At 41.4% G+C, this 15,341-nt stretch overlaps 1 protein-coding gene and 1 pseudogene across 8 annotated transcripts in view; both read right to left on the bottom strand.

Moving 5' to 3' along the window:
- Kcnk2 (potassium channel, subfamily K, member 2) overlaps positions 1 to 15,341 on the bottom strand; it is a 194,853-nt gene that overhangs the window by 60,347 nt on the left and 119,165 nt on the right. The gene's annotated exons all lie outside the window — the stretch shown is intronic.
- Pdcd5-ps (programmed cell death 5, pseudogene) lies at positions 9,046 to 9,571 on the bottom strand (annotated as a pseudogene).

The following is a 15,341-nucleotide window of genomic DNA, read 5'->3' on the forward strand; positions in this document are numbered from 1 at the left end:
ATAGACTCTAATCCCAAATGGTCAGCTGTCAACACATCTACATATGACCAACACTAAGTGGACTTAGGCATATGTGTGTTTATACATATACACAGAGACACATGTGTATACATATACTAAAAAATAACAGTTTAAGAGGGGGTTTTGATTTTGAGAGGGAGGGGGTTATGAGAGGAGTTGTGGGAGGAAGGAAGAGGGGTGGTAATTATGTAAATACAGTATTTACATATGAATTCCTAAAATAAAAGAATAAATAAAAACTAGAAAAGGAAAATGATTGCCCTATCATGAAAAGGGCTATCCATCTCAAAATACTTAATATTATATATAAGATTAAAATGCAACTTGATGAATTTCCTTAAAGTCTGGAAAAATAGTATCCATTTTACAACCATTATTTATTATTCAAAGGAGTAATTGTTATAAAGAAGATGACAAGCAAATTACTTGTGGGAGGAATTAAATGTCTTGTAAATAAATGAGAATATTCAAAATTGTTACATCAGAAAACCTTGGTAAGAATTTGAATGTATGATAAACACAAATTAACCAACAGCATCCTCTCACGTATGCTGAATAAGACAGAAAAATACATATTTAAAATTAGACAAAACATCAAATGCCCATGAAACATAGAGGAACGGTAAGGAACAGGTTGAGCAAGGGTAGGTGCAAGTGGGGGAGATAGAAACCAGAGCAGTCTGAGCATCAGAAGTTTTCACGGGTATCATTAAAACAAGCAGGACACATCAGATGGACATTGAATAACTATTCAATAGTAATCCTGGGGCAAGTGGTTACTATTTCAGAGTTTTCACAGTAGCAGGTTCAACTCCACGATCAAATCCCATCTCCCTAGTGGTCCCTCCCATTTCCCTTGTTTGCTTTAGATGCACACTCCTACTGCACATCACCTGGCTTGTGTCTAAGTGTCATCCATTACTTGGGATTGAGATCAATTTCTCTGTAAAGTCATGTCACACATAGTCCCAAGGCTAGACTTAGCCCACCTTCTCCCCTCTAAGACCTGTCTCGGTAGATGGATTAGAAGTTCTGTATGGACTTCTGGCCCTATATGTTTCCCCTAGATATCTAACCAAATACTTCCCACCCCTCACAGCTACTGGCCTGGCTTCTCTGCCTTATTCTACTCCTGTCCTGGTCCTCCTTCCAAGTATGACATTTGGGAGAGATTTCCAGAGAGGACCCAAAATGTCCTCTCATGGCCATTCTGCCACATGTGCCGTGGAAATGGTGGACTTGAAGAAGGCATCGCACGAATCTATCTTAAAATCTACTCTGCTAATGGGTTTTATTTGTACTTCCAATGTATTGTTGTCTGAACTTCTTAACTAATACGTCTCCCAGGTGTGGCAATGCATGCCCGTCATCACAGATTTGGGTGGTAGGGACAGAAGGATCTTCCTCAGACACAGCAACCTCAAGGCCAGTCTGGAATAAACAAGAATGGGTCTCAAGGAAACAAAACTCTGAAGAGTCCGACTGGCTTATTTTAGCTTCTTCCCTTCATTTTCAGGGTTTCGTTCTCAGTGACAGCAGTAAGGGTTGGACCTTATTTGTCTTCCCATTCTCGTCATTAAAGTCCCACGGGCTGCATTACAAGCACATTTGCGTGGACCTCCTTTCCAGCTTAACATTCATGGGGAGCAAGCCCCCTACTTCTGTGATATGCTGGGCAACACTTCACATGCTCAGCCACATTACCATGACAGGGCCACCTCAGTCACATAATCGGGTCATGTAACGCCTCCTTGGCCAAACCTCGCAAGCCATGTTACTTTGTAGGCACCATGGCTGGCCCCTTTCCATCAAACCTCCTATCCTTGCTTTATAGCCCACCTTGTTTCCAGCCTGCAGGGTCCCCCCTTACCTGACTCCACCTCAGAAGTGCTAATGCTCTTGAAAGCACAGCACCTGTTTGTTATTCTGGAGTCTATAAACCCTGAAATAGCCCAAGATCTTTTAATGCAAATCCCCAGTCCTTACCCCCAGCCTTTCCAGATGGGTATTCACCCTGTTTTCCAGTAACACCACAGCCACTGTTATTCCCTGAGAGCAGCCTGCTGAGCTTTCTGGACTCCTTTGTCTCTGATGGCATTTGCTTCTCCTGAATGGCCTTTCCATGGCTGTGCTGAAATCTCCTCTGCTCTCTCTGTCCCCCTCACACACAGTAACTTCTAACGCACTGCTGTGCTTCCCTTTCAACCAGCTGGACTCATATATTCACTCAATAAACGCACTGTATTGTTTAGTTTTCTTATTGCCGTAGGCAAACAACTGGCTAGAGGGGATATTACCTCAAGGAAGGCGTGGCCATGAGAAGGGCTCTTGGCTCTGACTGTGGAAGTAGGGGGTGCGTGACCTCAGGAAGCAGAAAGATGTCAAGCTGCCACTCACTCTAGGATACAACCTCCAAGGCCAGCCCCCAGGTTCCCACTTCCTCCTGTGGGACTCTACCTATGAAAGGTCCCATGATCTCCACAAACCACCAACAACCGAGGACCAAGTGTTCACACACATGAGTCTGTAACATAAAGTTTCATCTAATTCCTTAAAGAACTGTGTGTTTAATCCACGTGGATTCTTGGGACTTACCCCAAGTTCTTGGCTCTCTTCTAGTTCACACGTGTCCTGGGAGTGGTAACACTGCTGCTGCCATCTCTCCATGTCTGCGTGAGAATAAACTCATTGCAGAGTTTCAAGAAAACATACTAAGTTGAACTGACTAGTCTGTAGATATTCCTATGATATGTTTTGACCATACAGGCATGCTCGGATCCAGGCGGTTCTACTGATCTGTTTATGTTGCTTTTAATTTTACTCAAGACTCACAGAAAAGGCAAAATTTGGTATATATAAATTAAAGATATCCCCAAAGTAAAAATCAAAACACTATCCTAACACTCAGCAATGTAAGTAATTTTAGGTAGGGAAATACAATTTTGATACAATAGAGCAAAAATTGTGGAAGATTGGCAGTGAAATGAAAGAGACGGCAGAGAGACCCAAGATGCTCCATGAGCAGTGTAGGACAAGCCAGACTCTTGGGCATCAAAGCCTAGTAAGTGAGTGTGTGTGTGTGTGTGTGTGTGTGTGTGTGTGTGTGTGTGTAGACATGCATGCATGCATGTGTTTCTTCAGGGACAGGATCTCATTGTACAAGCCCCTCCCCTCTTTGCCTTACAGTGCTGGCATTACAAGCATGTTCCTCTAGGTCCACCTACATCTCATCTTCAAAAATAAAATAGTTGGTAGCTAGTTAAATCCAGAACTGTATCTGATGAGAAAAGAACGCAACCAAACATCAAAGAGCAAACACTGTTGTTGGATATGATTCAAAATAGAATACAGAGTCTTCATAAAAGGAGACGTAGTTATGTCCCTACTCTTCGAATGCTGCTCTTGGTAGATGCCATGCAGGAAGAACTGCAGTGGGCAAAGGAGCTTCCTGAGGAAGGCCCACTGCTTTGCTTAGTTATGCTAGATGTGCCCTGGAAAGGCATAGTCCCAGGGGCTTTGTCACAGGATTGCTTCTTACTACTAATGTGCCTTCCCATGTTTGTCATTGCTATATTCCTCATATACCTGACATGGTGTGACTGGGCATGGGGAGACCCTCACTGCCTATAGCCTGGTGTAATTACTTCCTGGATGATAGACCCCACTCTGGTGGGAAAGTTTCCTGTAGATCAACATGAAGATGCAAGTTTGTGAGTTAATGCTGTTTAGATGAATTAATGTTTTTTTTTGAAATTCTGATTCAATTTAAGTAGTTTTAGGAAGTTAGTTTGATTTAAATAATTTTGACAAGTGGGTGTAGCTAATGGAAAGTTTAAAGTTTGAATCAAGAATAGAATGTGCTCCTTCCTCATAGAATAGCAAGAGCCGCACAGATGAGAAGAGAAGAGTGAGCCTTCACGTGTTACATGCATGGAATTGTAGTAGCAGGAAAACTAGGCGTGTAGCAAGTTAACGATCAAAGAAAACATTCTAGGTCGGGCCTGCCTGAGCTCCTTGATCTTGTGATCTAGGGATGTGGCCGTAGTGTGCATCATGTCTTTACATACAGGATTATGAATAAAGAGGAAATAATTCTATGAGAATAGATGACAGATGCTCAGCCAACTTAGCTGAGCAAGACTTCAAAAATAAAACATATGGTAGATGATGATCTGTTCCTTAGTCAATGCCAATTGTCATCAGCTAAACATAGGGGGAAAGTTGCTATTGTAGACTGGCTTGCTTAAGCTTTGTGAATCACTGACAAAAGAATTGTTGCTTTGGGGTTATGATGTGTGTGTGTGTGTATGTGTGTGTGTGTAATTTCTCCAGCCCTCCCATTTTCTTTTCCTTCTCTCCAGCCAGCCCCCAAAGAATTTAAAGAGCTCAGAGAATTTCTCACCAGTCACAAGGAGTACTGACCCCAAAGAATCAAGCTTTTTTCCCTCTGAGAAAAGTCTGCTGAATGGCTCTAGTCACAGGCTGCCTTTGGCAGCAGACCCTGATGGTTGCTATCTGAACTGATCCCCATCAGCTCTACCGGTTCTGGCTCTCATCAGCTGCTATTAGTACCCCAGGTGCCGATACCACACTTGGTCCTCCTTGGCTAACTCTGTGGTGACAAAAATGTCCTTCCTTCACAGTGTTGGTTCTTCAGCCAAGAATCACACATGAAACTAAACTATTTACCCCACAACAGCTAAATTACTGTAATATAAATTCTTTTTTTTTTTCTTTCAAGACAGGGTTTCTCTGTGTAGCCCTGGCTGCCACTACCACCCGGCTATAAATTCTTAATATGTAAGAAGTCAGGGTAATTATGCTCAATTACAGGCTCAGGATGTTTAAGACATGAGAGAAGGTCTAGGTCCTAATCAAACATTACCTTTAATTGAAAGACAAATTCTCTTCAGTCTGGATATTTGGTTCCTGAATTACATGAATGAGAACATTCCCATATCAGCCATCACTATACTAGCTAGATGTTCCTTCCTCAGGATAAAATAGTAAAATAATTCTATCCCAAAAGAGAAGTCATGTAAAACAGCATCACTCATTGAACACTTTAGCCCTCTTGTCTAACACTTGTGGTGATAATTCATCTATATCCTTAACATTTTAAGATGATCTTATGAAGTTTACACACAATGAATTACCACCATTTTCTAAATATAGAAACGGAGGTTTGTTGCGGCCCTCAGGGTGCTGAAGATTAGTTATTAAACATTAAGGTTCAGATTTGTTAAGTTACTCATCCAACTCCTTAGAGCGAGTATTTGGAATCAAGGCTAGTATAGAGGTTTCCATCACTTACATAATGACAGGATTTAGACCCACACTGGGACACACCATACAGCAAAGCTGTCTAAATGGAAAGGAATGTACATGTATCAGAAATTGTGAATCATAGAAACAAAGTCAGAACTTGATTTGATATCATATATGAACTTCATCATTAGCAAATTCGTCTTGGCCCAGGGCCAGATGCCTATAGTTGAAACACAATATGGCTGCCTTGCTATTTCACAATATGGCTGCCTTGTTATCTCACAAGATGGCTGCCTAGCTATTTCACAGAATGCCTCTTTGCTATTTCACAAGATATCCCCCTTGCTATTTTACAAGATGGCTACCTTGCTATTTCACAAGATATCTCCCTTGCTATTTTACAAGATGGCCCCTTTACTATTGTACAAGATTACCACCTTATTAATTTCTAAGATGGCCCCCTTGCTAGCCTTAGATGCAACTTACATTCCTGTGTCCACTGCTAGAGGCTATCAATTGCAAAATCTATAGGAAGTTACAGATATCTCAAGAGGCTTTCCAATTAACTCCTCTCAAACACTTTTGCTAACAAGATATATTCACATAACCAACAATTATTTCTAAAGTTGATAGGAATTCCCTCTCAAAAAATGTTGTGATGGTGATGATAAAGATGAATATGATGATGATAATGCAGAACATGATGATGATGTAAGTATGTTGTTTCCTAGCTTTCCTGTCTGATTTCTTGACACGCTAGCATTTTCTGTGGCCTTTGGTCCTCGGTATTCCCATACCCTCTGCAGTGGCAGCATCTAACCACTCTATACTTGATTCTCTGTTAGAGGACAGACACTTTTGACAACATAAGAGCTCTAAGTCCAACTCAACTCCCCTTTCTGAACACAGGCCAATAAACAGATATCTGTTCAACCTATAATAAAAGGGTATTTCAACCACTGACTTTAAATTTACTATTTAAATGCTGAGTGACATGACTTTCCTCTTATTCCAACAAGAGGAACAAATGATCCAATAGCATCAAGGAAATGAAGAAACATTCATTAATAAGAAATGTGAATAACAAGTTGTCCTGTGCACAGAGAGAAGCATACACCAGGACTCTGGATTCTATATAACAAAGTTCCTGAAACACCACATTAATTCAAGCGTAGAAATAGTTTTCCTCCAGCAACTCAGCATATTTCAAAGTTGTATTCCTGATCTTAGCATCAAGAAGTGAGACATAAAACCAGCCAGCAAAGCTACAAATCTATCAAGTAGTGAAATGACTGACATGCATAGCTCCCTTTACGAGCCTTCTCTGGAGATGGTTAGATCAACTGCAAACATACTCAATAAAATTTACTTCCAAGCATACTGAAGGCAATGTGGCATACTGAGGGTTTCAGCATATAAGGTTCTATTTGAATCAGAGCTCTGCAGCTGTCACTGAGAACGTTGCTTTCAAAACATCCTGTGCCTCAGGGAAACAGCAAGCATGGAGGGGTTACAGGGAGAATGGCAGAGAGCAAACATCTACAATGGTTAGTTTTATGCATTTCCCTATACCCTAGAATCAAATCTAGGAAGAGAATATCAACTGAGGAATTATCTAGATCAGGCTGGACTGTGGATATTTTGGGAAATTAACTTGCTTGTTAATTTACCCAGTTTCTCAACCCTCTTCCTGCTCTACACTCTCACCCATGCTGTGGGCAGCACCACTCCCTAGGCTGTACCCTGTACCATAAGAATAAGTTGAGCATCGAGCTGGCGGCATGGGTTCCCCTGTTTGACACCGCACTTGACTATTGATGTGGCATGAAACTGCTTGACTTCCTGTCTTAACTCAGGTAAATCCCCTAAGACTCCTCAGGACAAATGCCCACCATGGATAAAGATAACAATGGGAATTATGGAGACTCTAGTGATGGTAATACTTTTCTTGCTTGAGGAAATGTTCTCCCTTTATGTGATTTGCAGACTAAATCAAATAATCTACAAATTGAAATTTGGTTCACTTTTCATTCCAGAGCCTAATAGGCATAGCAGATTCCAGAACATCTCTTAGCAAGTAGCAAATATGACTGCTATGTTGATAGAGACACTCTGACTGGGCTCTCGCATAAACACGGGATGGCCAAGTAGAATCTTGTGCATGATTCCTTATTCCACTGCTACCTCCACAAAAGAAAGTGTCATGAACCAAAGCAGAAAAGCATTCAATTAAAAGTCAAAGAGTTTAAACCATAAAACATAACCACCAAGATGGCCAGTGCAGTTCTAACCCCATCACTGCATAAATGCCAAAGTCAGACTCAAGAAAATAGAGTGCGGGTGGTAATTATGGACCACAGCTCAAAGAGGTTAGACACAAACTTTTACTGACTGCTGGCATTTGAAACAATTTCACTTGAAATAGGGGTGGAAGGATGTGTCCTTGCCATGGTTGTTATTTTAGGGCAATAATTCTAAACTCATCAACTCCAGTCAGTCTCAGATAAAAGAAAGGATCAGGGAAAGAAGACATCGTAGTTGAAATGTCCCCTACCAGCTCCTGTTGGAACACCTGATTGATTCCTGGCTTGAACCCTAGTTGGGTTGTATTGAGAAATTTAGAACAAGAGGTTAGATTGGATGATACATGTAGCTGCGGGTAGGTCTTGAGAATTATAGCTAAACCCTGCTTTTAGTCCTGTCTCTGCATTATGATCTACCAAAATATGAATCAGGTGTGCCTTAAAATCATCCACGATGGACAGAGGCACCCCAACCACCATGGCTTCCTACCAGGGAGACCAAAGTCATGAGCCCAAAGAAACCCTTCCTCCCTTAAGATGCTTATGGGAAGGATGTGGTCACAACGGTAAAGGTAGCCATCGATTTTTATAATGAACAAGATAGAACAAGATACTGACTCAAAGAGATAGCAGTTGGGTTGTTCAGGTGAAAGTGTTTACCACTCAAACCATAAGGAGCACCCCCTAAATTCAGATGAGGTACGATAGCCTATGTCACCTTCAAAATGCATCTCTGCTATGAGATTAGATGGGACAGAATTTTCCCTGTCCAATTACATTAAAATATTAGTGCATCTGGAGGCCTGTGATGGAACAAGGAAAAAGGAGGCAGAGCTAAGAGTTGCAGAGACAGAGAGTGTAGGAGGTGAAGGGGGAGAGGTGAGGAGGGGAGAGTAAGAGCCAAGATGGAAGCAGAAGGACAGAAAGAACAACCTGAAGCAGCATGGCTTTAAATAGCCATGGGTAGTTATGTTATCATAAAGGTTATAATAATTGGGATAATTTGTCTAATCTTGGTGGGCAGCTTTTATCATTATCAATTGGTTCTAAAATTATTGTATTGGCATTTTGTGAATTGAGAACTTATTGATATATACATCTGACTTGTTAATTATACGCTTCTAGAGTTTTGCGTCTACCAGGTTGCTGGATGCTGTGGTGGCTGACCACAGGGTGGACAGCCATTGCATGGGGCTGGTGTGGCAGCAAAAGGAACTCAGGAGCTCAGGACCTGCCGGAGAGTTGGTGGGTAAAGACAGAGCTGTCAGAACCACAGTGAGGCTGAGAGTTGACAGCACAGGTGCAGGAACACGCTGGTTCATTTTTAAATATTTCCCACAACAATTAGATCTTGATACATTCAGACAGAACAGTTCTAGTTTGATTTTATGTTAGGTAGAGTAGGAGATTAACAACTGACTAATAACAAAACCCAACTATTTTTTTTTTTTTTTTTGAGTTTGAGGTACAAGTTTATTTTTCAAAAGGCATATATAGACAGGGAACAAAGTAAACATTTACAAGGTGGTGACTGTCCTAGACACTGCTCCGGAAGTCTGTCTAAGCGCGTCCTCTTAGTAATCGGCGTCGTCTTCATCGGAGTCCATTACTTTTCTTCTGTTGAATTTCACTGTTGTTTTCTTTTCTGTCTGTTGGCTGACTTTCTCAAGTATTTCTATCAAACCTTGTTCTGACACCTTCCCACTTAGCTGTCCATACCGCGCCATCTGTATAAGGTAGTTCTCCACTGCTTTAGTTTTTTCAGGCTTTACAAGTGCTAAGTTACTTAATCTGGCCCGGGCTGACTGATCCAGAACTTGGGCTAAGATACTGTTTCTCATTTCTGCTTCCCTTTGCTTTGCTTCCTGTTGGGCTGCATCACCAGGATCTCCATGCTTGGCCTGCAACTCGGCCAGCCTCTGCTTCCTCAGCGCCTCAAGTTCTTCGTCCGCCATGGCGCGGCTGTCCCACGTCGCCCAACTATTTTTTTTTTAACAATGTTCGATGATAAGAGCTGTGTACAACTTATGCGGTGACTATCTACAAAGTTCCATTTGATTTTAGATCATAGTTGTCTGCAGAGGCTGCATAAAGCAACATCATATATAAGAAAGGAACATGGAATGCACCACACACCAGACAGTCCCTGCCACATGTCATGTATCATGATGATAGAAACCACAGCAAAGGAACTCTGTCTGCTGCTGTGACTTTCATGGCCTCTCAGTGTCTCCTGGATTCTAGGGGTTACAAAATTAACCTTCACACTATTATGCTTATCTCTACCAAGCAAAGATCTATCATAAAGCACAAATCATTTATCCAATAGTTGTTAGTGACCACTGGTGATGTTTTATTACTTCTGCTCAGTCTAAGTGGTATTGTTTCCATGTGGGGAATTTCTTTGTTTTCTACAGCTTTCCCTTGATTTCCAATAGAGGGTACAATGGGTGCCCTAAGCCTTGGGGTTAGAAGCTCATAGGAGGCAGAAATACCTGTCATAATTTCTGACAGGAAACATTTTTATCTGGGAAAAAAAAGTGTGTAGAAGGAACTCAGCCCTGACTAAGAACCTTCAGTGAAGAAGGCATGAGGCTCTGCTGCACATCTTGGGTCTGTTTTCTCAGTTGACTATCAAAGTACCAGAAAAGAGTGTAACTATACATAACACACATTCACACACACTCACACATGCGCACATACACACATGCATGCATGCAAGGACTATACACTTGGGGTTGGGGGCATAAGCATACACAAACATGCACGTCTCCACTTTTTAAGGTATATTAGAAACTTGGGAGTTTTAATCTTTGGAAAGATCCTAGAGAAGAGCATGAGAACTGCTCTGTCAGCCCATGGTTCAACCCTCTGGTCCTCTCTACCCTTCTCACTCAGCCCCCAAGTACATGCACAAAAAATGAAAACATGGACCCTATGCCGTCTGACCCTGGCTAAAAAGCCAAACCCTGACATCTAGTACTTGAGTTAAAAAAGAAAAAATTAAAGGGAGCTTCCAAAGAATTCTCAGGAAAAAAATGGCTAGAAGACAACTAGTTCCTTGTTTCCACACCCACAGGAGCCCCTGCAGAGGGGAAATGTGCGGGGATGCTGCACTCAGCAGAAGGTGGTGGGCTGTCACGTACATGATTCAGGAACCAAGGAATATGTGCTAGCCTGCCAGCGAGCACAGTCACAGTACAGAGGTGAGAGACCTCAGGGGCCTTCATCCTTTTCTGGGTGTACAGAATGGAAATAACCAAACAGAGACATAGAAGCTGCAGGAAAACTGGAAAAGAAACTTGAAGCATTGAATTCCATTAAAACCAGTTCCTCCTCAGATGACTAGAGGCTGAGGCAGAAAGTTCACGAGTTCAAAGCTCATGTGGGCTATGTGGTAATACTGTCTCAAAAGTAAGTAAATCATGTAATAACTTATATTAATTTTAAATAACTGCATAAATTTATATTGCTAAATTATTTATATATAACAATATATACAATAGTAATTGAATAAAATTATTCCTCCTACTCTTCGTCTCTACACCTGCCCACTCCTCCCCATCCCAGGCTGTATCTCTTATTTCTTCTTTCTATGTCTTACTAGATCTTGACTGTTAGTTTGTTATGGCCCAATACTAGACCTTGACTGTTAGTTTGTTATGGCCCAACCTTCTAGAAACTGTTCCATGAATTCAAGATTAATACTATCAGAGAGTGCATCTATGAAGATGAAATTGCTCTGTAGGACCCTGACCATGATAAAAATAACAATGGATGAGAATAAATCATCCTGCGTACAGGTTTGGAGTCCAAAGACAACAGAAACCAAAGTGATAGGCACCTAAAACAAAAGCCAGGAAGACAGCCGTGCAGCGCCTGCCCAGGAAGGGAAAGCCCCTAAGTCTGATTCCCAGCACGAGTCAGGACAGAAAGAAAGAAAGAAACAGAATAGGAAGATAATACAAGACACACAGAAAATTGAGTGTGTAAATGTAAAACTCAAATCAGCATTTAAGATAATAGGAATTAGACGATAGAGCAGAAAGGGCAGACATTCTAACCAATGCTTCCACTTACAGACGCGAAAGTTTCCCATGAGTTATAGAAAAATAAACATGGGAAGAGTTATAAGAAGCAAACTAGAGACCTAAGAATAAATGGTAAATATAAACACATTGGCAGTGCCACCACTCGTGGAAAACCAAACTCAGAACGAAATCAGCAAATCTACAAACTTTTCCCCAAAAAAATGACCCAATAGATGAAGTGAGTGAAATATTAAAGGGAGGTCTGTAAGACAGAATATGAAAAGGCGGGTTTACAGGAAACATCAGGGCCAGGAAGACAGCTGAATCCACAAGGTGCTTTTCTTAAAGCAGAGGCTGTGGGTTCAACCCCAGAAACCACGTAAAAAGCAGGTATGGTTGTCTGTACCTGAGCTACCATCACTGGGTAGACAAGAGAATCTGTGGGGCTTGCTGGTCAGTTAGTGTGCACAAACATGTCATGTACACCCACAGTTCACACACACTCACTCACACAGAGACACACACACACAGAGAGACTCACACAGCAACACACATACACACACAGACTCACACAGAGACACACACACACAGAGACTCACACAGCAACACACATACACACACATGCACACAGACACACACACACACAGAGACTCACACAGAGACACACATGCACACACACACATGCACACACACACATGCACACACACACATGCACACACACTCACACAGAGACATACATACAGACTCACACAGAGACACACACACACACAGACACACAGACTCACACAGAGACATACATACATACACACACACACACACACATACACACAGACTCACACAGAGACAGACATACATACACACACACACACACATGCACACACACAGACTCACACAGAGAAACACACACACAGAGACTCACACAGCGACATACACGCACACAGACACACACATAGACACACACCACAACTGAATCTACATACAAGAAAGAAAAGAACGGAAGGAAAACTTGGTTACTAACAGAGCATGCAGGGGAACACCATGCTTTTCGTACTTAAATTATGTCTCCTACATGAAGGTAACCAAAATGTGACTGCAGTTATGTGATGTTGCCCCAGGTAGGAACCTATCTGAGAATGATACACCCATTACAAGATAATCCTGGGGACTTTGCTATAAGATTGTGTCTCCTATCAACATCAGAAGCTAAAGCTATACCCATAGTGTCACCAACAAGACTGTCCAGTGAGAGCTGAACAAGAGTAGCACCAATAGACAAACTCTGGGGAGAAGCCCATGATGCCTCAACCCTACACAAAGAACTACAAGCAACTGAGTCAAGCTGGGCACAGGAGAGCTGCCTGCCCCAGAGAAAAGCACACCTATGGGTGTCTAGTGCCAGATGGTCAGCCTTGAAAACATACACACAAGTCCCAGCTTACAATTGTGAATATGTATGTATATATATATATATATATACACACACACATATATATATATATACACATACACACACACACACATATATATGCATGTACACACACACATGTACATATATGCATGCAACAATACCACAAATCTAGGGGAGAGCAGGGAGAGGTTTGCAGGAGGGTTTGGATAGAGGAAAGGGAAGGCATGGTGACACACACCTTTAATTCCAGCACTGGGGAGGCAGAGGCAGGCAGATTTCTGAGTTCGAGGCCAGCCTGGTCTACAAAGTGAGTTCCAGGACAGCCAGGGCTATACAGAGAAACCCTGTCTCGAAAAGAAAAAACAAACAAACAAACAAAAACTATCTCAAATGTTAAAAAAGATAAATTGGTAAGACTGTAACAAGATTCTCATACACGCATAGTATGGCTCTCCTCAGTTTAAGCAGCATCTTAGATCTTACACATTATGTTACAATTCAGATAACCAAATAACTCTGATTTACAGAGTAAGTCAATGAAACAAGTCCCTTTACAAAGGCCAAGTGGGCATTGTAACCATGGGTATTTAAAAGGATACAACCATCACATATGGCTTTTTGTACCTTGGAAGCACACATTGAAAGAATTAAGTCATAGTTTTAATTTCCAATTCCCCATTCTAGGGGAGATTCATCAACCACTCAACTTTACACAACATCTGTAAAGACTGTAGGCCTGTATTAATTACTTATCTCATGACTTTTATCCAAAAAGATGCAATTTAAGGGAAGAAGGGTATATCCTGGCTTACAGTTTAAAGGGATACACTCCATCACGGTGGAGAGGCCAGGATGGCAGCAGAGAACAAGTAGCCGATCACACTGCACCTCCGTTCAGGAAGCAGAAAGCACACAGGAAGTCAGCATCAGCTACTAAGTCTTGTCCTCAGTAATGCACTTCCTCCAACAAGGCCCCACCTCCACAACCTTCCAAAACAGCGCTATAAGCCAGGGATTGACTACTCGACCACATTAGTCTACAGGAGATATTTCACATTCAAATGACAAAAGCCATCATGTTGTGCATCAATAAGTTAAAGGTAACAGTAACACTGTGACAGTAACCTTGGTGGGAAATGTTCATATATTTGTAAGTACAAAGGATTTCATTTAAATTGAGCACACCATTTATTTCTCACTATTTTTCCAACACTGCCACACAAATGGCTTCCTCTCTGTACTGACAGAGGCGATCATTTATCTTAGCTGCCTTGATTTATGCTTCCTAACATTTCTGTGAATTTTAAAAAGCAATTAACACTGCACATTTTCAAACCTTCACAAACATTTATGAAAATCAACCAACAGACACTATAAAAAGACAAAGAACGCATAATTTATGATCCTAAGGCCCACGAGTCTTTCTTTTTCTATAGCTTAACAACACCCTTTCATACTGACTTTTGTTTTATGATGATAAGCCTACATAAGTCCAAAAGAATATATTGAATTCTTTTTACTGGCAATTAGATTTCATTTTCTTCTCCTCTTAAATTCTTATTTTATTTTAAACCCAAAATGTCATGGTTTGACAATGGTAGAACTCTAGGTTCCTGAAGCATACATTGCTAATCATGTTGAAAGAATTAAACTCAGAATCTTGGAGTTGCAGAGACAAGACACCTGATACTATGATGTCACTCAAAGGGTCGCATCCGAACTTTGGACACTAGGGCTTTGGATGTTTACTTTAAATATTATGAGAATTTCTTTGTGATTTTTTTTAAACTCAGTTGCATGGTTACCTGATGAAAACTATCTATTTATATATCCATCTATCCATTCGTCTACCTATCAATTTACTTATTTTGCCTTTATTGAGACTAGCTAGCATGCAACAGTGCACATAGAAATCCTGAGTGCCTCTGCTTTCTGAATGCTGAAATTAAAGAAATGAATCATGACATCATAACTAACCCTGGGTGCTCAGCGTGGTCTGCTGCTAATATGCATTCTAATACTAAATACTATATCCCAAGGTCTGCTTGCCCTAAGATGAGCAGATTCTCATGTACACCAGCCTTTGTTGTGTAAACCATGCCCCCAAATTATCCGTAATAGGTTAATAAAGGCTGCTGACATCCTGTAGTCCAGCCTTGTGTGTACCATGCTTCTCTTGGGCCTTACCTGAGGTGAAGTTTGGGGGTACACTAACTTGTAGACACCTACTACTCTAGCCCGAATTGAGTAGTGGAAAAAGCCTATGAGTACAGGTTGCTGGCTTGGACGCCAGCCTGGACACTTCTCAAG

This window comes from Mus musculus, chromosome 1, assembly GCF_000001635.26.
Source record: "Mus musculus strain C57BL/6J chromosome 1, GRCm38.p6 C57BL/6J".
In the NCBI taxonomy this organism is placed as follows: Eukaryota; Metazoa; Chordata; class Mammalia; order Rodentia; family Muridae; genus Mus; species Mus musculus.